Source organism: Aphelocoma coerulescens, chromosome 21 (genome assembly GCF_041296385.1).
Source record: "Aphelocoma coerulescens isolate FSJ_1873_10779 chromosome 21, UR_Acoe_1.0, whole genome shotgun sequence".
In the NCBI taxonomy this organism is placed as follows: domain Eukaryota; kingdom Metazoa; phylum Chordata; class Aves; order Passeriformes; family Corvidae; genus Aphelocoma; species Aphelocoma coerulescens.
Genome location: NC_091034.1, coordinates 9032531 through 9056741, shown reverse-complemented (window position 1 = coordinate 9056741; position 24211 = coordinate 9032531).

Below are 24211 nucleotides of genomic sequence, written 5' to 3'. Positions count from 1 at the left end.
TGACAGAGCACAGCCCTACTGTGCACAGACCTATACACCCAAAAATTCGTTCTTGCTTAAAAATGGTTAAATGACAACAAAACAAGAGGTGTTAGGGGCAGCAGAAGTACATTAACATGTCCAGCACTGCAGCAGCAGTCAGTGGCTACTCAAAAAAAAAAAAACACCGGACACTGCACCACTTCTATTGAACATCACTGCCCCTGTAACCTGCTCTTTCCAGGGCCTAATTGTGGCCGTTTAAATTAAAAAGTAATGAAACACAATCAGACATCTCTTAGCTTTCTCTAGGACTTTTGTCACAGCCATGCCAAGTGAGGCAGGTCCCGTTTTCAGCCGTCCTCTCTAAATTAGGGTCAGCTGTGACAGGGTAGGGACTTTTTTTTACCTCTGAAAGCCCTTTTTGGGAGTGTTCTGTGGGTACAGCTGGAGTTTACACTGGAGAGAAGGTTTTTAACAGTCAGCGCTGTGGCTGGTGGGTCAGGGCCCATGTCTGTGGGAGGCTGAGGCCAGTTTAGGGGCCCCTGAGGTAGCCACCATTTCCCACCATCTCCTGCCATTTTTTGCCATTTTTCCTAGTCCATCAGGCAGTGCCTCAGGAGGAGCAGGTGTCAGTCTCCTGCCGTGGCTGCCTTTCCTCACGGTCTGTGCAGCACTGTCTGGCTGTATTATCTACATGGAGCTGTGCTGGTTCCTCGGTAAGCTGAGTACTGGGTGCCCTCTCCATGGCCACCATTTTGTGACGGTTGGAGCGCCCTGTGCAGCCCCTCAGGGGTTGTTGCTGCTCTGGGCTCGGGCAGTTGAGACTGGGCTGGGGCGGTTAAGGCTGACCTGCGGCAGTTGAGACTGGCCTGAGGGGGTTAAGGATGAGCCGGGGCAATTGAGGAAGTTGAGAAAAGGCTTAGGCAGAAAAGGATTCTGCTCTGAGGCAGAACTGGGGAATCTGAGGCCTGAAAATTCATCTTAGCAGTGTGTGTGGCCTCCAGACCCCTCAGCAGGTGCCTCAGCCCCCCTGCCACTTCCTCACAGTTATCTGGGCAGGATATCCCCAAGGGAGCACCTTCTGGAGACAGCCCATGAAAAGCTCTCTATGATGAGTAGCAACTTCTTCCAGAAAAACCACTACAACGTGTCACACTACACCTGGTGCCACCAAGAACCTGTCTGTGTGGCATAGGGAGCCATCCTGGGAGTCCTGGGAAAGCAGCTCTCTGCTTCTGTTCCTGTACCAGCAATGGGTGAGTACTTGCTCTATTTCCAAAATTAAGCACTTTTCCTTGGTCAGTAAGTTGCAGGGCTGGCTTTTGAATTCTCTGGAATGACAACTATTGAATTGAGACGGTTAATTTTTTTCCTTTAAGTTTTGTGTTAATCCAAGGTCACTGGCCTCCAGGCCTGGGCTCTCCATTGATCTCCTTGAATGACATAACTAGGTTCTCCACAGAGTTGCCAGCTTTCCTCACTGTAGCTAGGTATAGATTTTGTCTTTACTGTGGGCTAAATGGTATGGTCAGGTGGTCTGCAGTAAACTTGGCAGGTTAATTTAATGTCCTGGAGTCTGGGTGACTGGATGGAGTAGGACTGGAATATGTTGTTTCTCTGGAGTGAATCTGAAGCAAGTATACTTTATAAGCTGTCCTGTACAGTATACCTCTTCCTAATATCCCGGAGAAGAGCCTACAAGACTGGCTTATTCCTTCATGGGGAGCTGGGTTGACCAGGATCATGTCTGCCTCTTCTCTTGGGAGCAGGAGAAATGCCATATAGACATGGAAACCTGGTTAAGTTACATATTATACGTGGATTAGTCTAAGCTTTTTGGACTGACCAAAGTAAGGCTGAAGTGTCTTTTAGAGGGTTTAGCAGGTATTATATCTGGTAAAACCAGATTTTGCTCTCAGAGTTGGCTGGATTTGCATAAGCGTCTTACAAGTTTTTACTCAACTTATGTGCCCCCATTTCTCTTTGGCTGGTAAATGTCTTGATAGATAGCACAAATAAATAAATATAAACATTCATAGTTGTGTTTTTTCTTTTGAAGTGTGCAAGTATCGAGAGCTTGATTGTTATTTATGCTTGGCTGTTCCTCTTATCTCCACTCAAGATTTTTGCATCTTGTTAATTGATATTGTTGCTATCAGGCTCTGCCTCATATTTTGAAGGCCCTCTGACTGAAGTTAGACTTAAGCTGATACAACCAGCAGCACACTGTGAAGCTATTACTTAGGAAGTATCAATTACCAGCAGTTTTCTCTGATTTCACTTGTATATTTGGCTCTTTACTACCTCTAGAAATTAGTCCTGAAAATAAGGAACAGCAAATCTAGATGTTTTTCTACCATCATGCTGTTAAAGCTAGAAAGTTTACTGTGGATAACTGGATTAACATTAAATTCTTGGATGAAAACTGCTCTAGCAGGTGAAAGAAACAAACCCCAAAATGTTATGATAGGAAATAGAGTAATGCACAACAGTGACTCTCTTTCCAGACCACTTGCTCCTCATCCAGCAGGAAGACAGCCACAGTGTGACTGGCCGGTGTAGAAGGAAGGGAAGGTGGCTTTCTCTCATGCCTTCAGATCACAAAATCCATGCAACTAGGATGAAAGTCAAATGGCTGTGGCAGAAATTTAGGAAACAAAGGATTAGTCCTGACTTTGCAACATATTCTCTGTGTGACTGGGTCCCTTCCATTCCATTTGCCATTTGCCTTGCTTTCCTCTGCAGCAATCTTATGATGCAGAGAGGTAACAGAAAAAAAATCCATCAGTAGCTGTGAGGCACTCAGCTGCTGTGGTCAGATAAGTGCCACAGTGAAGGAAACTCCTCTAAGTATCTATTAAGGACAGCACTTCACAGGGCTCTTGCCCCTTCTGTCCAAGGTGCATGAAGCATTCCATCAATGCTACTCATACTCCTCCAATACCCCTGAGAAGCAACGCATTATAAATCCCATTTTACAGATGGGCGAACTGACTTTTCCCCAAGTCCCAGAGTGGTTCGGTGACAGAGCTGGGAATTGAACCATTAGACATTTCTCTCTTCATGACAGCTCTGTACAATCCCAGGACTCATTTATTTTCCCTATTAAAAAGAAATAAACAAGTATTTTCTTTCTGAGACCCACTGAGGATGGGGGATTGGGGGGAAAATGGAAGTAAAATTAAAAATAAAATGGCATAATTCCCTACTGGCCCTGAGTTGTCCAGTCTCCTTTACATTCACACTTCTCTTTGTTACATTTCCTTGAAGTTGAACCTCCCTGGAGAAGGGAACCTCAGAGTATGTGGTGCTGGGGAAGAAATGCTTCAAGAAAAAGAAAAATAATCGCAGCTGCAATGTTAAAAATAAGAAGCTAATCAAAGGCAGCCCATGTGGGCGCCACTTTCATCTCTCATCTTCAAAGAGGTGCAAACAAACATTGTCGGCGTGCCAAGCAGCAGCCTCAGCGCCTGATGATCCCATTACTCCTCCAGCGTCCACCCTCCCTTTCCATGCTGCTGAGCCTGTAGGCATGGGACTCCAGGATTGCTGCCAAAGTGGGAACCTCTAGTCACCAGAGGGGAAGCCACATATGGAATTTCTCTGTGGATCCAAATAATTTCATAACAAACATACTTGTGCCCTACAGATCATTCCTTGTACTTTTGCCTTTCTAGTAACAATAATAGCATCTCTCATTCCCTAAGATGCTGAAAAGCCTGTAGATCAGAGGTTTTGTTCTTTGAGGGATTTTGTTTTCCAAAGATCTGGTTATTTTAAAAAATAATATTCAGGCTCTGATGGAATCCAGATGTACTTAGTGCAGTAGAAGAGTGTGGGTTAGTAGTTAAAGTGGTGGCACTTAGGGGAATTTGGTGTGCTGGGTCTCCTCCCAGCACTTACGAGAACTTGCCTTGAAGTCCATGCACCTAATGGATTTGTACCTCAGTTTACCTGAGTTTACTTGCCTCAGCACAATCCTGGCTGCTCCTGCACACCCTAAGGCAGTTCTTACAATAAGTTAACTAACTTTGAACAAACCAGTTTAAGTGTCAAACCCAAGGTATAGTGTGATGATGTGTCTGAACGAATGCAACTTAATGTATTACAGGGTCATCTTAAGTATGGTAACACTGGGGCATTGCTCCAGAATGGGGCCTGCAAAGAAAACGCCGATCGCTATGTGCTGTATGGTGCAGCATTGGGTAATGTAGCTCAGATTAAGAAGAAGGATAAATAAGGTCATAAATGAGGTGAGGAAAAGGACTGAAGTCTTTTCCTCAATATTGAGATTTTCAGTGGATGAGTGAGAGTGAAAAAAGAGAATTTGTTCTGTGTATGGTGCCCTGCCTTGTTCAGAGCATGAGTGAAACATCAGTCATGGGTACTTGCCCTCCTACAGAGAGGATCCTATGGAATGAGGATGCAAGAGACCCATTCAACTCCTGGGCTCTGCCACTGCTCTTGTGCATACTCTTAGGCTGCTTCACCAGCTGCAAAACACTGATGGTTTAGATAAATGGCTTTGAAAGCCATAGATTAAAAGGACTAGATATTATTTCTTGGAACTAAATTGCATCTTGATGTTGCCAGAACCTTGGCAGAGCAGATGCCTTTACCACCTTGTACCTGTCTGGGGCTTTCCTGTTCTGTTAACATGAGCAGCCTTCCAGTAGCTGCAAGAACAGTTCACTGGGGTGGTCATCCACCCACAGAAGCTCTGTGGGGCCTGCCCTGTGTTTCACAATGAGAGACTGTGAGATGGAGGGGAGGGAATAGAATTGGATCCAGCTCATTGTAATGAGGAAAGCCTGTCCTAGGGAGGAAAGGATTCAATTAAGAGGCTGGAGGAATATGGATGATACAGGGAGGGCACCAGGACATCTGGGGCTGCCATTACTGGCAAGAATGAAGGTGCTTTGCATAAGAGCAGGACACAGTCACAGGGGAAGAGGAATCTGCTCCCAAGTAGCACTGATTCCCCCTCCCCTCTACAGTGCACAACAAGATACAGATTAGACCATTACACCCAGGGGAAGCCACAGAGTCGCACTCTTTTTCATGGACAGTAGCAGGAAATCAGTGGATTGGAACCAAATGAGAAGCCTTACTCAAACCAGATGTGACCCCGGGGAGATCAGAAATGCAGAGATGTTTTTGCTTTGACATACCCGCCAGTGCTGAAGGTGGGGGTAGGCTGATGGTGGCAGCAGCCAATTAGATGCTGCTGGATTATATCATGCTGGTAATAGGCTGGCTAGGTTTTAGCACAAAAAGTTAGAGGAGACCATTCTGCTGCTACATAGCCAAAACCATGAGTGTATCCTAAATTTTAGCTGGCTCATCACCTGCTTCAGCAGCAAGACTTTGGTCTGGGACTTTCACAGCCACACTATTGAGTTAACCACATCTGTAGGCTACCGTCTGTTGTGATGAAGCACTGCTGACCAAAGGTACCCTCTATTTCCATTCAGCAGACTTCATAAAATAATTTGAGCCTGTTTGGATGGGGAAACGGGAAAATTAAAGCATCACCATACAATGGTGACACATGCTGTGAAGTCCATTTTAAGTCCAAGCATTGAAACCACCACTCTCTGCAACTGGATCTTACCTTGGCTCTTCTGTATCTAATTCTGCCCCCTTGCTTAATGGTAATCTATTTTCAAACCTCAGGAGATGGCAATGAGTGTAGCATTGAACTGGGTGCACATTTTGATTAAAGACCTAGCTGTAGATTCCTATGATTAGGTGAGGTTATTTTTCTTACTTGCGTGAGTTAAAGGCAAATTCTGACATCAGTAGTCTCCAAAAAGTCTGAAATTCCATCACTGTAAAGGCTCTGAAGTCAGGTCAGTACAAAGTAATCCAATGTATTCATTCATTTTCAGCCTTCATGATTATAAAAGCCTGATGCGTGAGTTTTTTGCTTATTTGATTCTGGTAATAATGAAATGAAATGACGGGAAATCAGTTGCTCCCCTGGCACTCTCACTCTGTCTCTTCCTTCATCCTCTTTGTCTAAATAAGGAGTCCAAAATTAACTTCAGTTAGCATTAAGTTCTTTCAGAGGCCTTGAGGACCATGATCAGTGTGTCCTTTGTTTTGTGCCAGGCCACAGGACATTTGTAACAAGAGGGCAAAAATCCCTTGTCCAGCCTGTTTGCTTCTCTACTGCTGCCTTATATGGAACAATTAGTTAGTGAATTACCCTGGGTGAGAAAGAGGCTGCATTAGATTTTTCACAAGGAAATGTGAAGTCATGGAGACCTTCTTGGTCCCATACCAGCACAAACTGTTGCTCCTTAGGGTGCTGCCTACCCTTATGCAAATACTACTGTCATATTTTGTCTGTTAATTATGAATATTTCTGCGGGTGAAGCTGTTACCATTTTTAGGAAGCCTGCACCTAGTCAGTGTCTGCTGAAATCCATCACTGTTTATCTGCTGACTTTTGCAGACTTTGAGACAGGAGGTTTCTGCCTAGCCTAGAAAATAATTCTGTCCTGTTATATCTGCCCCACCAGCTGGAGGGGCTGGCAAGCCAAGAGGGGCTTATCAGTTAAGAGCAAGGAGAAGCCAAATCCTTTCTTGCTCTGTGCCCTCTGAACATCAGGCAACTGAAGGATAAATGCTCCATTGTTTTGAGTGGGTAGAGTTTTGCACTCTCCTAGCACAGGTATAAATATGAAATTTAAGGGCAGGAGTTAGGCAGACTGGAGTTGGGTGAACTGGAAAGAAGCCTGTGTCTGCCTGCAGAATGTCTCTGGCATCAGAATGAACCTAGGCATCATTCAGGAGGAGTGAGATGCAGGGAATATGGACCTAATGATACAGCAGGAGCATGTTGCTGGAGACCTTGTCAACACTCTCATGCTTTATAACTCTATCTGACCCCTCCCAGGGAGGGTGAGGTTCTGGTTTACATTAGCCCAGATGAGATGCAGTGTTGACAGGACTCAGCAAGGTTTATTTTTCACTCCAAGGCAGTGGAGCTTTGCTCGCTGGCCGCCCTATGCAGTAACGGAACCACGCATGGTGAGTGGTGCCAACTGGGTCCCTTATAAAACAGTCTGAGAGTGTAGCTTCTCAAATGATGGAGCAGAACCTCCTCCTTCCTCTTTCCCAAGAAATTTAGTGATAGTAGCTCACAAAACCAAAATAGCTGTCAAAGAACAACCTGGATTTTATTTTGCTTCTGATGGTGTTTGAATGGTGTTTAGCACAGAAGTTTCATTCTCCACTGTGAAGGCCAAATTGCCCAGTTTGAGTCCCAAAAGGAAGGAGTTTATAGGCATAAGAGTCACAGAAATTCCTATCTGCACCAGAGAATACTGTCCTGGTCCACCAGTGAGACAGTGGGAAGCGCTGTAGACTTGTAAAGACTGTTTCCTTGTGGAAAGGTTCAGTGGGACAGAAGAGGGTGATCTGTGCAAATGTGTATTCCACATTCTTAGCCCACCCTGCAGAATCCTTGATAAGATTTACCCCTGAAGGTAAGCATGTTTCTCCAAGTGGGATTTATTTCACTCCTTGTTAAGTGACAAATGAAAAAAAAATCTGAACACTGGGATGTGGTCTTACCCATTATGTTTCTAAGACCCTGGCAGAGTTCAAGCTACCCTGAAAGTAGGGGATGTTTTCAAAATTAGAGTCTTTCAGACCTGACGAGAGTTGAGAGAAGACTAAATAATCTGCAAATCAGTGCATTTTCCTGAAGAAAATGGTAATTGACTTATCTGTGAAGCACTTTCCAGCCAGTTTGTGTAACCTTTGCTTGGAAACTAAACAGAATTGACCAATATTGATTTATGGCAACTTCCTTTGGCATGTACTCTGCTCTGTTTGCATCATTGCCATGGCAGCAAAGGAACTCTTTATTTGTCCAGCTACCTTGCCACATCCTGGCCTTACATTGGAGACCTGATTCAAAAAGGCAAGGAAAGCTAGTTAGCATTCAGGAAATTGGAGGTCAAGTGTCATTTTTCCTATTCTGCTCTTGCACATTATCATTTCAGACTGATAAGGAAAAGCTGTGCACAACCTTTCTTTACATTTAGAAAGTTGCTTTTATCTGAGGGTCTTAAGGACTTAATAAAGCTGTGGTGAAAGTTTCTGGCTTTCTCTGGCCCATGTGGTCTGAGCACGATGGATTTTCTGCTTGTGCACAGCTAGCCACTCTTAAATGAGCAGCACAAACCCAAGACACTGAAAAAGGGCAAGAGAAGTAGGAACTGGTTTTAAGAGAGTAGATGGAGTCAGCTGAAAAGGCAGCAAGTGTTCATTCTCCAAAACAAGGGGTTTCTTCCTCTAATGTGGGGTTGAAGAAAGACAGAGAGAGGTGTGAGACATGAAACACAAAGGCTTAAATTCAAGACTAGGTCCCAAATCCCTTTATACAAGCATACCGTGGCTAATATAGGATGAAAGTGGGGTTCACTTATGTCCAGGAGCTTCAAGTTTATTTGAGACTTCATCGGTTCCCATCTCATCTCATTCCTCTGAAATAATATTTTTTATTCAGTGGCTCTTACATAATCCTTTGGGGTGTAATCCTTACTTAACCCTTCTTTGGGTGTGCTGATTTTGCTTATATGATCAGGCCTTTTAATATGGTTCTTGATTGTTGGCATAATAGCCTTCAGGAACAAAATGAAGCAAGTCTTCCTCACCAGCTGGGATCCAAATTCTCACACGATCCAGAAACTGCTGTTCAGTGTTGATGAGATGCTTGGGTACTCCTTTCCATGAGTAGATTACCTGGAGCAACAATGTCAGAGCAAAAGGCTCTGTGGTTCCCAGCAGTTATTGCAGGCATGGATGTTAGCATGGAATGGGTTAACTCAGAAATTCTCAACTGTTTTTTTAGAGGCAGACACTGTGCTGGGATAATGGTGTCAAAAAGCAGGCTGGATTGGGGTGCTCCTTGAAATAGGCAGACCTGGTATCCTTGGGAAAGAGTTGATGATGGGGTCAGATAATTCACTCTTCATGTTAATTCTTCTATTTGGAGCCAATGAACAAGTCTGTTAAAATGTTTGCCCAATACTTTGGGGCCAACAGTTAGAATTACCCTTCTTCTAATATATATATCCATACATTTGGTGACTCACTGATGCAAATCTACTTGACTCCTTCCAGAGGGGTTTGCAGCAGGGGTGGCAGAGGAAGAAACAATCTGGTCCCTGGGTCTGAGCCCTGGCGTGAGATTTCTGCTCTTTTACATACCCTTGAAGCTAGGATAGACTAAGTGGGGAGTCTGGATTTTGCTTTTGGTTTAGCTGCAGCTCTTCAGCAAGGCCTGACCAAAGTTCTTCACTGAGACAGTGTAATTGGGACATAAGTGAATTCCAGTCAGTTCGGGAAACACATCCTTTCAGTTCCTGAAAACATGCTATTATTAATTAATGAGCGCAAATACTAAGGGGGCCGCACGCCTTTCGTTCCTTGGTCTCAGACTTATGTCTCTCCATTCGTCTCTTCTTGCTAAATTTTTCAGTGTTTTTAACATCAGACTGATGTTACGTATAATTACCAACTTTGCACCAAAATTATATTTGACATGGCTTGTGTGGGAAATTAGAGCATTTCAGAGACTACAAATTCACCTGGGAAGATGAGCCAGGCAAGACAAGGCAGCGCAGAGTGGAAGTAATTTGAATATTACATGTGCCCTCCTGAAAATGCCAAAATCATTTAAATTGCTAGAAAGGATATTTTCTCTAATTAGCTGTGTGTGCTGGAGGGTTCATAATAATGCACTGGATGTGGAAGAATGGACTGGCAGAATAGAGGCTGCCTGTGCTCCGTAGGGGGCAGAGAAGAACTGGCAGTAGGAAGAGTCCCCCTCTTTCTTCCCTGAAAAAATAAAGATATTTATCATCCCTGCAGCTATTTACAACGATACCTCTCTTTTTTTTAATGTATAGAGAATGTGCCCAGTTACCTGGTCATCCATGGTATTAGGTACTGAGGGAACCCCGGGAACAGTGCTAGCTGTGTGGCTGTGCTCCAAGCTCAGATCCTGCGCTGTTTGCTGTTTCAGGAGGCTCTAACTGCCTTAGCTCTGCTCCACCCTCAGGCATCACTGCGCTGCTCTCTGACACTTCTTCAGTTTCACAGGGTCCCACAAATACAGTCTCCATTCCCCTCACTTTGCTCTTTTCTCCCTGGGGCCCTACTGGTATGTTCTCACTTCCTTCCACAATTACAGTGATAGCCCCAGCTAGGCCAAGCCAAGTCTGTATTTTTTTTATTCCTTTTTAAATTACCGTGATGACTGTAGACGTTCTGGGGAGATGTATGCAGGGAGAGCAAGAGGCAGACACACTCTCACGGATCTTCTCTCTTCCTGACATTGATTGTTTAAGCACTAAACCATTCGCTGACTCTTGTGACTCTAAATGATGTGGGGCTTTTTTGAGGTTTTCCTCCCCACAGCTACAGAAACCGCACTGGAGCATGAGTCTCTCTAATGTGAGGGCTTCCACCTGCGATTGCGGAGTGAGGATGCTGCTGGTTCCATCTCCTTTTCTGCCATCACCACTCCTGTGGTTTCTGCTTACTTACATATTCATTTTTATAATGCAATTATCTTGTGGGATGAAGGAGGGGAAGACACCCTAATTAGCTGCTTAAAGCACTTTAAATCTGCATGTGTCCATGTCCTTAAAGGAGACAAAACTGTAGAGTGGATGCTGTTGAACTGTGCTGCATGTTTCGAGTGCTGAGCGTTGCAGGTAACAAAATTGTACGCAGATTTCCTGATCCATGCCATGTCAGTGATTTCTCATTTGACTGTCACAAGGTCTGAATCCTATTGCTTCCTTGCACCACAAGGTATCATTTGCACCCTGGCAAAGGGGATGTAAATAATTACCCTGTTGAGCAAGTGGGGAGTTTTGGTTTGGGAGCTTTTCAAAACTGCTTTATATGGAATGAACAATAACACGAATTTCAAGACAGGGTAGAAATGGGATTCAAACTCCCCCACACCCATATGCCTTCCAGGGATCCTGAAGTACTGTAGTCTAGGCTCGGAGGTACAGAGATGTTGTACTCCCAAAAATGAAATTGGAACTATGTGCCTGCATTTCCCTGTGGATCTGGCTCTTAGCTGCATGGAAAGGCCGCTTTGTAACAGTGAAGAGGAACGTAAATATTGGTCAAGGATGCCAAAGCTAATACCTGCTTTTTGAGAAACTGCCCTCACATCTTTAGTGTCCACAGAGTGACTGTGCCTTGTGGTTAAGGTTTCAACATGGTCCTTGGCTTGCTTCTCTTAGAAAGATGAAGAGCTGAGTTGATTTGAGAACATCACTCCTGGATAGTTCATTGATTCCTCCACTTGATTTCTGAGGACTGCAGGCAGGAGTGATGCTTGCAGTCTTCCAAAGCACACATGCCCCAGTTTGTGAACATCACAAGCCAGTAGCCTTTTCCAGGTGATAATGTTCTTGGAGGTTCAGTACCGGGGCTTGATATTGATGCAGTTCCACGTGTTTGGTGGTGATGGCTATATTCAGGAATGATGAAAGGTGATGAGCCTGGACAGGAAGGGAGGTGGCTCCAGGAAAACTTGAAAAACAAGAAGCATTGTTTTGTTCTAAATGTTGATTGTTTTGTGTAACCTGGGCAACTGTTTACTATTCTTGCACAGGAGATGAGGGAAGTGGATGAGTAATCAACTCTGATGAATTACTTTCCTTTGCTCATAAGGTGGTAGTTACACCCTCTGTCAGACCCATTTTCAAACGACCCTTGGCCTTGATACTACTTTATGTCATCTTCTATATTCCTTTAGTGCAACTTCATTTGCAGCTCAGGATTTCAGGATTCTTCAGAGGATTTCCGATTTTGGTCTGCTCTCTGGAAGCCATCATTGGCCATCCCACTGCAGGACAGTAGAGGGGGTGTGCACCCTTGGCATGTATGGCTCTATCTGTAAGTAGCAAAGCTGCCATTAAGAACAGCAGATCATGTCCTCCGGGGAGATTCCATAATGCTTTCCCTATATGATGTAGCATCACGTGACTCTAGCTTATTTACTACAAGAAGGAGTCCCCTGTACAAAGACCATGTGAAGATGGCAAGCATTTTCTTCTCTGTCCTTGTTCTAGCTGAGCTGCCACTACCACCCAAGGAGACTTGCCAAGTTTTCTTCTAGTACCTCTCCTCTCCATCTCCAGCATGATTCCACTAGATGGTGCCAAGAACTTTCGTGCAGTTGCAATGAGTCTGAGGCATTTACTTGCTTTGTACCTCAATGAGAAGACGCCTCTGGCTTGGCATGCAGGCTTTTCAGGAACTGTTTCCCCAAGGGGCTGTTTCCCAGATTTGCCTCTCAATCAAGGAAGAGATTTATGAAGTGGAAAGATATCACAGAGACAAGCTGGCATGAGGGGAGGGAGGGGAAGAATATCTTCTGTACTGTGGGCAGAATTTTCACAAGCTGTACAATTCATAATTTGTTTTGTGGGATTTCCTTTATTTTTGATATTTTTCCCTAAACTGTATAATTTTTTATTGAGAGGAAGGCAAATGCAAGGGCTACTCAAAATGATGCACAGTGAGCTCTTCTCTGAACATCTCTCTATGCCATTCAGGCCTGATCTGAAGCAGCTTCTCACAAAGCAGCCCTATCCAGCAGCTAGTTCCATCAGTGTATCCTTGCTCTGATTTATCACCCACAGTTTTCTCCCAAACAGAGGATTCTAGCATGCACACAATTATTTTCATTTTAGGAGCTACTATGCTCTAAAGATTACCTAAAATCAGCAGATTCCCTATACCTGTCCTTGTATGAAAGACAAACACATCACTGAGTCCCACTAATGCTGATAATGCTGATCATCTCCAGAGTTCTAATTTTAAGAGCAATATCCATATTTATTTTGGTGAAGCCATTAGGCATTGTAGCTAATCTCAGGTGCTGAGAAGTGAAGCAAGTGACATAGCTGCAGATGAAATCTAGCTTTACGTGTTAACTACTCTCCAGTTCTCAAGAGCAATTCCTCCAGAACTGTAGAACTCCTTAATTCATCAATTTCTAATGCTTATCATCTCCTTAGGGGGTTTCTAAACTTTGGTTGTCAATAATTCCTGGCTCCTGGAGCAGACCCTTGTTTTCCAGATTATTTTAAATAAGAAAATAGAGCAAGTTTGATTTTCCTTTTTTTTTTTTTTAACACACCCGGTCTTGGTCTCTAGTAAATATAATTCATCTCACTTACTTTTGTGGAGTAAATGGGACAGGCTCTGCTAACAGTGTATATTGTGGTTTACTGTGACAGATAGTTAAAAAGCTAGATCACTGCATTTTACTTCCTTTTCTTTTTTCTTTTTCCCCTAATCTTTTTCCATTTCTGAACTTGGTCGTCCTTTATTTTCTATCTCATTTCTTAGCCCCCTTGTCCCAGCCCTCTGCCAATTTGCTTCCTCTATCCTCTTTCCCTGTCCTCCAAATGACTATACAGGCCACAGCAGTCACATCTTCTTGACATCATCCCATCATCAGACTGTGGCTGTGCCATGTTGGTGTGCATATGTTGTGACAAAAGCAGTACAACCAGATAGGGAAACAGTGGGATCAAGTACCCCCTGAGGCCTTCAGAGAATCACAGGGAATGAGAGGCAAGAGCTGAGTTTTTTTGACAGAAGAGGATCCAGCTGTTCTGGGGGGTGTTAGATCCAGCTGTCAGCTGAAATATTTAAAGGAGATATTTTCTGTATTTAAAATCCTCTTCATTCCCCCAAGCATCCCCCTTGCAGTGCAGCTTAATTGCAGCTTGTCTACACTTTCCACTGTTATTCACGTGGTGTTCTTTGCATTCCTGAGTTTAGGACTGCTCTCAAAAGCAGGTGCGGTGGTAGAAACTTCTTAGGAGAAAAGGAGGCCCCCTCTTCCTGCTGAGCAGGTAGTGTTGGAACCAGAATCTGAACAAGGCAGATGGGGCCAGCTGTGCAGTTTGCATGGTGTAGGAGCCCAAGCAGGGGCAAGACTGCGCCCTGTCCATGAAGCTGCAGGGATGGAAAGCAGGGCAGAAATAGAGTGTAGCTAATGTGAGGTTCGGAAGCAACCCATGGAATATGGGACAGTCTCTGCTGGAAGCTGACTCTGAGATAAAACCCTGTGAGTAGAGACCCTCCTTACCCCCAGTAGTCCCATCAGATGAGAGATGGCACATGCATTGCTTACTCCTGTGACAGGCAGGTACTATACAGCTTGTTTATTTACATTATGGCCATGACAAAAGATGCTGGATTTAGACTCCAAGGTTTAGGTGTGCTGTGCACAGATCAAGAGAACAAACTCCAAAAAAGCAGACGTGAGCATAGATAAAGCAAGCACCCTAAAAAAGTAATGACTGAAAAGGCCTGGCTGGAAAACATAATTGACTCTTATTTCTGCATTTTTCCTCACTCTCTCCTAAAATGTGCAGGAATGTACAAAACCCATTTTCTTTACTACTCATTCAAAAGTATGGAGTTTATTTCCCTGAATATCATCTCATCTTTACAGTTGGAGTAAATTCCCACCCAACCTAAAAACTGACCCCATGATTTCTTTGAAAGAGCTTCCACAGCTACCTTGTAATGAGAACAGTGGTAAACTGCTGAGGAGCCCTCTGTGGTACTCTGTTCCATCAGCTGCTCTAATACCTTTTTGATTATCTCAGTGGACACAGATACGAATGCTGCACCTTGGATCCCTCACTTGCAAGCTATCTCCATTTTTTTTTTTGCATTCTCTTTTTAAAATAAAAATGACTGCTGATGTTTATGCCCCTGTAATACATTATGTATTATTTTGTTTTAAGCGCTGCCTTTTGCATCCTGACAGTAACAATAAAATGTGAGTATGGGATTCCTAATACAGACAGACTAATGTTTCCACTGCTAGCCTTCCCTATCTCCTCTTTTTTTCTTTCTGCTCTCTAAGCACTTTTCTAAAGGCTCCTTTTATATTCCTAATAAAATTAGAGCGAAATACATCGATTTACTGGAAAAGAGGGTTTGGATTTTTTTCCTTGGTGATAGCACTTTCTCCACCACCCACCTCTTAAAAATGCTGGTGCATATTCCGTGTAAAAGACATCCAGTTTCTTCTTTTTAGTGCTTGGGTTTGTTTGTTTGTTTTGTTTTAGGGGCTTTTGGTGTTTGTTTCAGATTGGTTGGTTGGTTGGTTGGTTGGTTGGTTGTGTTGTTGTTCTTTTTTTATCAGTTCCCTGATAATTTTCTCCCCTTGGTTCTGAGAATACTCTGCTTGTTGCCCCCACTGTAGACCATTTTGACCATGCTGATCTTTTGAAGTAATTACCTTTCATTAATGCATTTTAGTCATATCTCCAAATGCCCATAAATGGCTGGTCTGCTCATAGTGGGAGCTGATCTGGATGGGATCTTTTTATTCCTTTTCCATCTATAGATTGTGCAATCCATATCCTGATGTCTGACTTCCATTTTAGTGTAATGGATCCCCCCCTTGCCTTGCTCCTTATTTGCCTCTAAAACCAACTTCAGCCAGCTGTTAGATTATCAGATCCAACTCGGTGGTGGTGTTACACTGATGTAGGCAACCTTACCTGAGAAATTAGTCCTGTTGTGGTTGTACTGCTGAATCTCACAGTTCTAAGTTATGCATTGAGTTCTTTATCTCCTACTGAGATTTGTGTTGATCTCATTGTTTTGCAGCCTGCTTGCAGTTACAATAAGGGGAAGGAATAATCGAAGCCCATTGAGTTTGTTCATACTCCACACCACTGGAAAGCTTTCAGAACCCACCACTATGCTTTGGGGATTTAAGATTTCTGAGATATTCACTTAGTTATGGAGTAGGCTAAAATTTGTCATGCTCATTTAATGAGAGAGGAGGAGAGGGAAGAGACGCAGTCACACACAAAAAAAAGCAATTTTCCTTGTAACAGTTGTGTTAAAATATTGATACAGATGCATAGTGGAAAAACTTAACGAGTTGTAAGTGTTAGAAATAATGCCAGCATTAGACATCTCTTGTGTGCAGAGTTTCCAAGATGGTGTTTAGCATTTCTGAGAAAGAGATCTCATGAGAAATGTGGAATTGCTCTACCTGGATCAGACCAGTGACACTTCAGTCTGGTGTCTTCTCCCAAGGCATCTAAACTGTCCTGCCTTAACCACAGGAGGTAGCACTGAGAGAGGCCATAGTGTGGTGAAAACCTGTCTGTTTTGACCAAAAACTTAGAGTAAGGTTGGGTGCTGAATGTTCTTGAGTGCCCTGTATACTGCATCTCTCACCAAGGGTACCCTTTGAGTTCAGAACTAAGAGCTCGTGATTAAGGCAGTTCGTTAGCAGACACGCTATCCAGTCTTGATTCCAAACTGTTGCAAAGTTTATATGTCTTGGGCACATTGCTTGTTCTGTGCATTACTCTTACAAAATTCTGTTTCCCCCCCCCCCTTTTCTCCATGTAGCATCCTTTGACTCTGCAGGGTTGCAAACATGCTAGAAAATATTCCTTTTCCATGCATTTTTACTGTTTTCAGTGCTGTGATTCCCTGATTTTGATCAAGGCTTCATCTTCTGACAGAAGGCTTCATCTTCTGACAGATACTCTTGGTGTTTGGGTTCCTTGTCAAATTGGGATGTCTCAAGCCTTTCAGATGGTGAGCTTTCCTTGGGATGGGTGTTCCCTGGAACCCTACAGCTGCACTTCGGGTTTAACAAAGAGATGCAGATACAACGTGGATGTATGCAGTCAAAGGGACTTCAGAGTGACCCGCAAAGTCTTTTCCAATGCTGTCCCCTAGTCTTTGGCTCTTTCTTACTCCTGGAAAAGTCACTGAATTAATCCATTCTGCAGAGCATAAACCGTGTCAAACGGGATATGCTGGGCTCTGTTAATGCAGACCTCTATCCATCAGAGACTCAGCTGAGACCAGAAAATCTGAGCATTCCCTTTAAGATGAAAATGAGAAAAGAATTAATTTTAATGAGTGATGTTTTTGCTGCTGCTTGCCCTGTCATGTGCGGCCTCTGTGTAGGCAGTGTGATCTGCCATAATGTCAGTGCTCTATGATCAAACCCCTTCCAAGAGGGGATACGTTACATGTGTTTCTGTGTCAATTCCAATCCCTGAAGAATGTTGCCAATCCATTAAGAGCCCGGCAGGCTGTACTGGGAAATGCTTAGCATGAGCACAGAAGAGAGAGGCAAACCTGAGAATAAGGAGGAAGGATTAATCTCAGCAGCAATTCTGTATCCAAAAAGGACTTCCAGGGATATATTGTCTTCAGCTTGTACTTTGCAGAACGCTGTTCACTTTGTTGAATGGCTTACCAAGAAGACTTCCTAGCAGGAGATGTTTCCCTTATGCCTGCAGACCATTCCTACACTGTACAGTTTGCTTGGCATCCCTAGCTCCTGTTTGCCAATACCTGATATTATAAAGACCTGAGAAAACTCTAAGTATGGTGGGCTGTGCTCTTCAACAGTCAGCTTCAAATGAAATGCTTGAGGCCTATTAAGTACTAACCCTTTGAATATCCGGGCTGTGGTGCTACTGAAGGCAGTATGACTTTGCATTGGATTCAGTAAGTATATTGGTTCCTGGTCATAGTCAAAAATCAGACAAAACTGAATTTTGTTTCTCTTTGATCATGCTGTTTTTGTTTCAATATCTGTCTCTACAGAGAGCAAGGACTAGGCAATCCTGCTCCCATGGTATCTATTGCTGCCCCTTATGGGCTTCTGACAATGGACTGGACTGAGACCTGCCAAAATTGTTTTGTCTTACTCTAAGTGGTATGGTACTTGTAGGTATATGGCTCCAAAGCAGAAAGGATATCCCTTTCTTTCTATTGGGTGTGATGCCAGGAGAGGAATGTTTTATACTAAAGAAAGGAAGTGAGATGAGGATCTCCTGTGGGCTCTATGGTATTTTGAACCAAGGCTGGACTCAAAGGAGGATGCACAATATGGCATGTGGAGGATTCAGTCCAGATTCCTGTCAATGGTAAATAAATCTTCAAAATTCTTCTCACATTTAACATTAATTGTTAGGGGAGGAAGGGCAGTAGCTATTCATATACATCACTTAACTGTAGATAGTATCTGCACAAGCCCCTCCTTTGAGTCCCCTTATGTCAAGGTTTTAGTCTGAATTATTCCTGTTCCACTCCCCATTACCAACAAGACTTCTGTCTTCCACTGCTGAAATCTCTGTTCATTTAAGCAGGAGGGAGTGATAGCTCCATGAAAAAACCTACCAAATGTCCAGAGGTGGCAACAGTAATGGAGTAGCAATGTGGAAATTGAAAGCACAAGGAGTCTGTGAAGCAGGGGGATTGCTGCAGTGCTGCCATTAAATGATCATGGGCATCATTAAATGAGTGGCATCAAGTTCCAAGCTTTCAAAAGCTGTCTATCTCTTTTCTGGGGAAGTTCCAACCTGATTACCAAGTTCCCTGCTTGAGATACACCTTAGAAAGGAACCATGAAAAATATAGAAGCATAGAAGTGATTTTTTGAGAGAACTAAGGGGGTTATTTCTAGCCAGTTTTCTCATATTTGCACCATTTTGAGTGAAAACTGCTCGAGATATCTACCATGTTGCTTATGAAAAGGGACTCCCAAGCTGTTTCCATTTTCTTTGCTGGCATACATTAGTGAAGCATCTTTCTCTACCAGACCTGCTAGCCAATTGGAGCACAACTTATCACCAGACTCCTTTAATGAGAATATTGACTGGTGTTGCCTTCTGGGATCCCAGTGCAACTGCCCCAGCACTGCTGTGTGGGACAGGAGTTGTGGGTTCTTGGTGCAGACTGATGTATTCGGCTGGGACCCTGGCTACACCCTGTGCTTGTGAGCTGTTCTCTTTTTGCCAGCTTTCCCTCAAAGTGCCAAAGTGCCCTCCCAAACCACATGCCCAGAACACTCCATTCAGGTTTGTCAGTCTTCAAATCCCAGTTTGCCTGGTCCCTGAAGTAGGCTCGGAGAGCAATCAAAGCCACTGCAGTGCAATTTCCGACTGAGAATTTCCTTCCTATTTCTGAGCGTGTGTGTGTGTGTGTATTTATGTGTTTAAAAAAAAACAAAAACCAAAAAAAAAACCCACAAAAAACCCCCCCACAACATTTTGGTTTTGTGCACTAAGCACTTTTGAGGGCAATATGGGGCCCTGTAATATGGAGGTTTATAACCTCCTCAGCTAATGCTCTCTGACACTCTGTTTTGATATCATTACTACATTATACTCACAATTTTTGAGTGAAAAAATACAGTACTTAGAAAGTCGAAATTCATAAATAAATTCATGTCAAACCGCACTTAATATTGATTTTGTTAGTGTTCAGATTCAATAATAAGGTACTGCGTGCATGAATATTTAAATATCATCATCATTTCTGCATCTCCTAATGGCCTCTGCTCTTCTACACTCAATTTAAACACAATTTAAAAACTATAATGTATTGAAAAATACTAGGATTTAGCAATAAATCACCATTGGGATACTCCAAGCCTTTTATAGGATGGCTCAATATCTGCTTCTCAAGGGACAGCACAATTAGATTCATGTTTTTAAACTTCTCAATTATCCATATACCATAATTTTATGTGAAAGTTTGTTTCTCTTCCTCCCCCCTCCACCCCTGCTCCCCCTCCTCACCCTTCACCAGATACTCTCCCAGTAGGAAGCGGAGAAATCGCTAAGTGTTCTCTTAGCTGGGTTAGTATAGTAAAAAGGAGTCAAAGGTCGCAGTCCTCAAACTGAATTAAATCCAGAGGCTGTCAGGGAAAGCAGAACGCTGACTCACTTAATCACATTATTTGGGGAAAAATATAGGGGGAGGAGAGAGATAAAATGACTCAAAATGAACTCGCCAAGGAGGAAACGGAGTTTTTATATTTATTTAAAAAGCAATATTCGTCTTTATCAAATAGACACAGGATGGTTCGATGAGGATGGAGCTGGCTGGTCATTTGCGCAGTCGCAGGCAGGAGAGCTCTGGCAAGCAGTTTTTTCCCGAGCAGGATCAGTGAGGGAAGGATGCGGTGCCCTCTGTGTCTTCAGTGCCAGGCTGGGTTGTTTATTGGTGGGGGGTGTTTCTGTAGTGCTGGTCGCTAACCCATCTGCAAACCACACCCTTTGAGGTAGGTCATTATCATTCTCCTCATTTTACACATGGGGAAGCTGAGGCACTGGTGTTTGAAGTCATTATGGAGACACTGGCAGAGTCCCAGTGACAGAGCTGGGTCTTTGGGATTTCCTAATGCTAATCCCTCTGCCCAGGCTACATGGCCATTCTCTCTCACCTGTGTCCTCAGAGACCGTGATGGAAAGAGATATTAAAAGGATAACGTTGGAATCTAAAATAGTAGTGCTAACATCTTAGGAGAGCAGTAAATCCCAATGGCATTGGTGTGGGATTGACTCTGCTGGTCCTGAGGGTGGCTTGCCAGTTTTGTTCAATGCATTGCTATCAGATGTGAGGAAATAGCCAGTAGGGGAAGAGAGGAGTGGAGGTCTGGTGTCCAATGGAGAGGATATGGCCATGTCGCTGGGTGACACTGGCAGTGTCACACAGTGCCTTTGCAACGCTTTATAAATCATCATGAGGGGCTGGGAGTCACTGTTGGCTGGGGATCAAAGCGTGGCCTGACTAACGTCATCTGTACACCCTGATGGTGGAGGGAGGGCAAAGGTCTGCCAAGACGCACACAGACTGCTCACCTTTACAATCCCCAATCAAGCAGCCAGAACTCCTCCAGGCAACACTGTATCTGGCTGAGTTTTTGCTTATATCCCCTATTTCACCTAAATTCATTAGAACTGTTTTCTAAAGAAATTTACTGTGTTTCATTGGAACTAGTTTTCATCTCATACATCTCACAAAGCATCATCTCCTGTTGCCTCGGGATCAAATCAAAGCTGTGAAGTCCTATGACTAGATAAAACAGATGTAGTTGATGGGAGAAAACTCTAACCCAGAGGAGATGTTGCCATTGTCTGCCACAGTTTGAAGGTCTGTGGGAGGGTAAGACAAACATTCCTTTCCTCAATAGGCAAGAACCACTTTCACCTCTAACAGTTCTTGAGCTCTCTTGTCGGGCTGTTGTGTTGATCTGCAAAATACATTTATAATCCTGATACCAAATATTGCCCACCTTCCATTTGCTCATGTGGAGAGGAAGTGATAGCAAAATTCTGTTTAAGAAACAAGGGAGGGTCAGGAAGATTATTGCAAGAATTATGCAGGTACATCCAGAGTGTTAATGATTTTTTTTTCTAGGCTGCTTTTGAGCTTCTCCAAAGCGTCAAAAAGCAGGAACAAAGTCTTACTTGAAGGGAACCGTCTATGGCAAATGCAGTTCATCGCATGATTTCACCAGTTTTTCAATGTATTCCTTCTTCAGGCATATAGAGTATTAGGGAGCACCTGGATCTGTATGTTAGGGAATGGAGTATTGGCACTTGTTGGAGGTCCACTGGCATACAGCACTTCAGCTTGGTGGAAGCTGTTGGGGAATGCACACCTCGATGAGCGGCAGACTTGGACTTGAAGATGGGTATGCAAATTCCAGAAGAGCCCCAACAGATCTCCGAGAGGTGTCAGAGGAGGCAGTCAGGTACTCAGGGGAAAAGCTGGCAGCAAAAAGCATTGAAGGTTTTCCACATTTGCCTGCTCACAGACCCTGCATAGCCACATGTGACACAGCAGCAGGAATTTCCTGTCCTGCCTAACGTGGTTGTCCCTTTCCATTTATTTTCCAGTGTCCTGACAAGATACCTGATATCGCTCATATTGCAACCACCCGGTTCTCTTTTCAGGACCGTCCTGTGGCAGTAGATGGAGGGAGCAAGTGAAGCCTTCATGTTCTTGTTGTTCGTTAGGACCGGCCCGCAGTGGAGCGCCCGTGGTCTGCAGGTGGCGCTCTGGCCCTGCGGGGTGGGTGGGCCGGGGAGCCGGCTGCAACCCGCTCCGTGCGGGGTGTCCCCGCTGGAGTGGGGGGCCCGGGGAGCCGGCTGGAACCCCCTCTGTGCAGGGGTGTTACAGCTGGAGTGGGCCAGAAGCAGTATGGTGACATGAATGGGTCATACTTCAGCCCGTGACTGAAGTCCCCAGCTTCAGAGAGATATTGAGCGACTTTCCCTGCTTTTGGTGCTGGCAATAAAAAATTGATCATCCTTTGTAACAGCTTCACTGCTGTCACATTCCATCCCAGAGTCTGTTTTTTACAGAAAACTACCCCTCTGTGCGAGGTGTTCCAGATGGAGTGGGGGGCCCGGGGAGCCGTCTGGAACCCCCTCTGTGTGAGGTGTCCTGGCTGGGGCGGCAGGCACGTGTGTCTGGCTGGCATCCCCACCATGCAGACTGGGGTGGGGAGCCGGCTGGCATCCCTTCCACAAGGGGTGCAGGCAGTGGAGGGATACGGGGTCAGCCCAGTGCTCACCAGCTGAACTGGGTACCAGCTGAGCATTGTTTAAAGCAAGTGTGCTTGGTGAAAAGCCGCTGGTATCTGTGGCCCGTCCCAACAGATGTCACCAACAGATCTGTATTGATTCCAAGGTTGGGACCTTGTCAGTGGTGGAGGCAGATGGCACGTTGCTAATGAGTGCTGCTGGCAGAGTTGTGAGGAGCATTTGGATCAGTGGGATAGTATAGTGGCATGATGCCATGGGCAAGTAAGGGGCATCTTTGACCATCTTTGCCCTCTCCACATTCATTCCTTTTTTCTGACTGTGTGAACACTAACTTTTTATCCTCTCTGAATCTTTGCTTTTCTTCTGGTTTTCTGTCCTATTCCCACTCTCTTTTCTCTCATTTCTGCTCCTTTTTTTTTCTTTCTTATTTGATACTCATGCCTTTGCCTAGAATGTTTTTGGCTACCAGTAGCACCCCTTTCATGTTTATACCTCACCGCATCATGTTGGGCAGGAGAGGGAGTGAAGACGAAGGACAGCCTCTGTTGGCTGTTGTAAAAGAGGGTGGGTGTTACACTGGGTCTGAAAAAAGGTCTGTGGATCACTTTGGATAAGCATCTTTGATTCCAAATGTGGTGATAGACATACCACTGCTCAGTAGATTTGAGTTTCTGACTGTTATTAGACTTGCTTCAGTTATTGGAACAGGATCCAGAACTTGCAGCACTACCATGCACAGACTATGAACAGCAATAGCAAGGAGCACATGCATCCAAGCACATAAATGCTTTTCCTCTAAGGAGCGCTAGGTGCATTTGTAAGTGTTTATGTGTACTAGGAATTCTATTTATACATCATGAACACTTGAGCTCCTCATCTCCTGGCTTCCCACAGACAGGTATACCCGAATGAATCAAGTGGTCATTATTGTATGTATATAAGGTTTTTCTGCTGTTTTGTGGCAACTTGAATAGCATAGTAGGCTGTGAAATACCTACTTTTTTGATGGCAAGCAACTGGAGAGTATGGCTAAACCAAGGAGAAATTCCAGCATGGCTGCTTTGCTGATGATGTTTTTGTTATTTTTATGGGCTGGCTGCATTTCCCGCTGCCAGATTACATTGTGCCTAAATTCCTCTTATGAAGGAAGATCCCTTTCCCATTTCCTGCAGAAAGTGACTCAAGCTCAGCATCTCCAGCTTCGTTTAGTGATGCCACATGACACAAGACACCATTCTCAATAGCGCAGAACCTGGGGTTATATTCTTTAGCCATGTGCCCAGCAGCAGGAGACCACCATTAGAGTCCCCAGTGCTACCTGCTGCCACTTTTCTTATTGATCTCTCTGAATTAAATTTGATGACCAGAAGAAACATGACCAAAGAAATACACTGAAGTGTGAAGGTTGGGTCCCTTAGTCTTTCAGTTGTGATCCAATAATTTTTATTTTAGTACTGAAAAGTAAAGAACAGTTGTTCCCAGCAACAGTTGTGAGTTTCCTTTTCTGTGGTAAGGGCTTTTGACTTCTACCTAAGGTGCATCTCTCTTTGTTATTGTAATTTCTGGACTGGAGAAATAGCTACATTCTCTTTCAGAACCTGACTATGATAGCTAAAAATCTGGACTGAGGTGAAGCTCCAGGGAATCTGTTTGCAAAGGGAAGAAACCCTGAGTGCATGTAGAAGCTGGCTCTGCATTTGGCCTCAAAGCTTCTATTTTCCTAAAAAGGAAAGGGCAAAAAAGCCTTGAACACTGTTTCTTTGAAAGCTGTGAAAATTAGAACAGGTGTGAGCACAGGCAGCTGCTGGAGTGCTGTGTGCAGA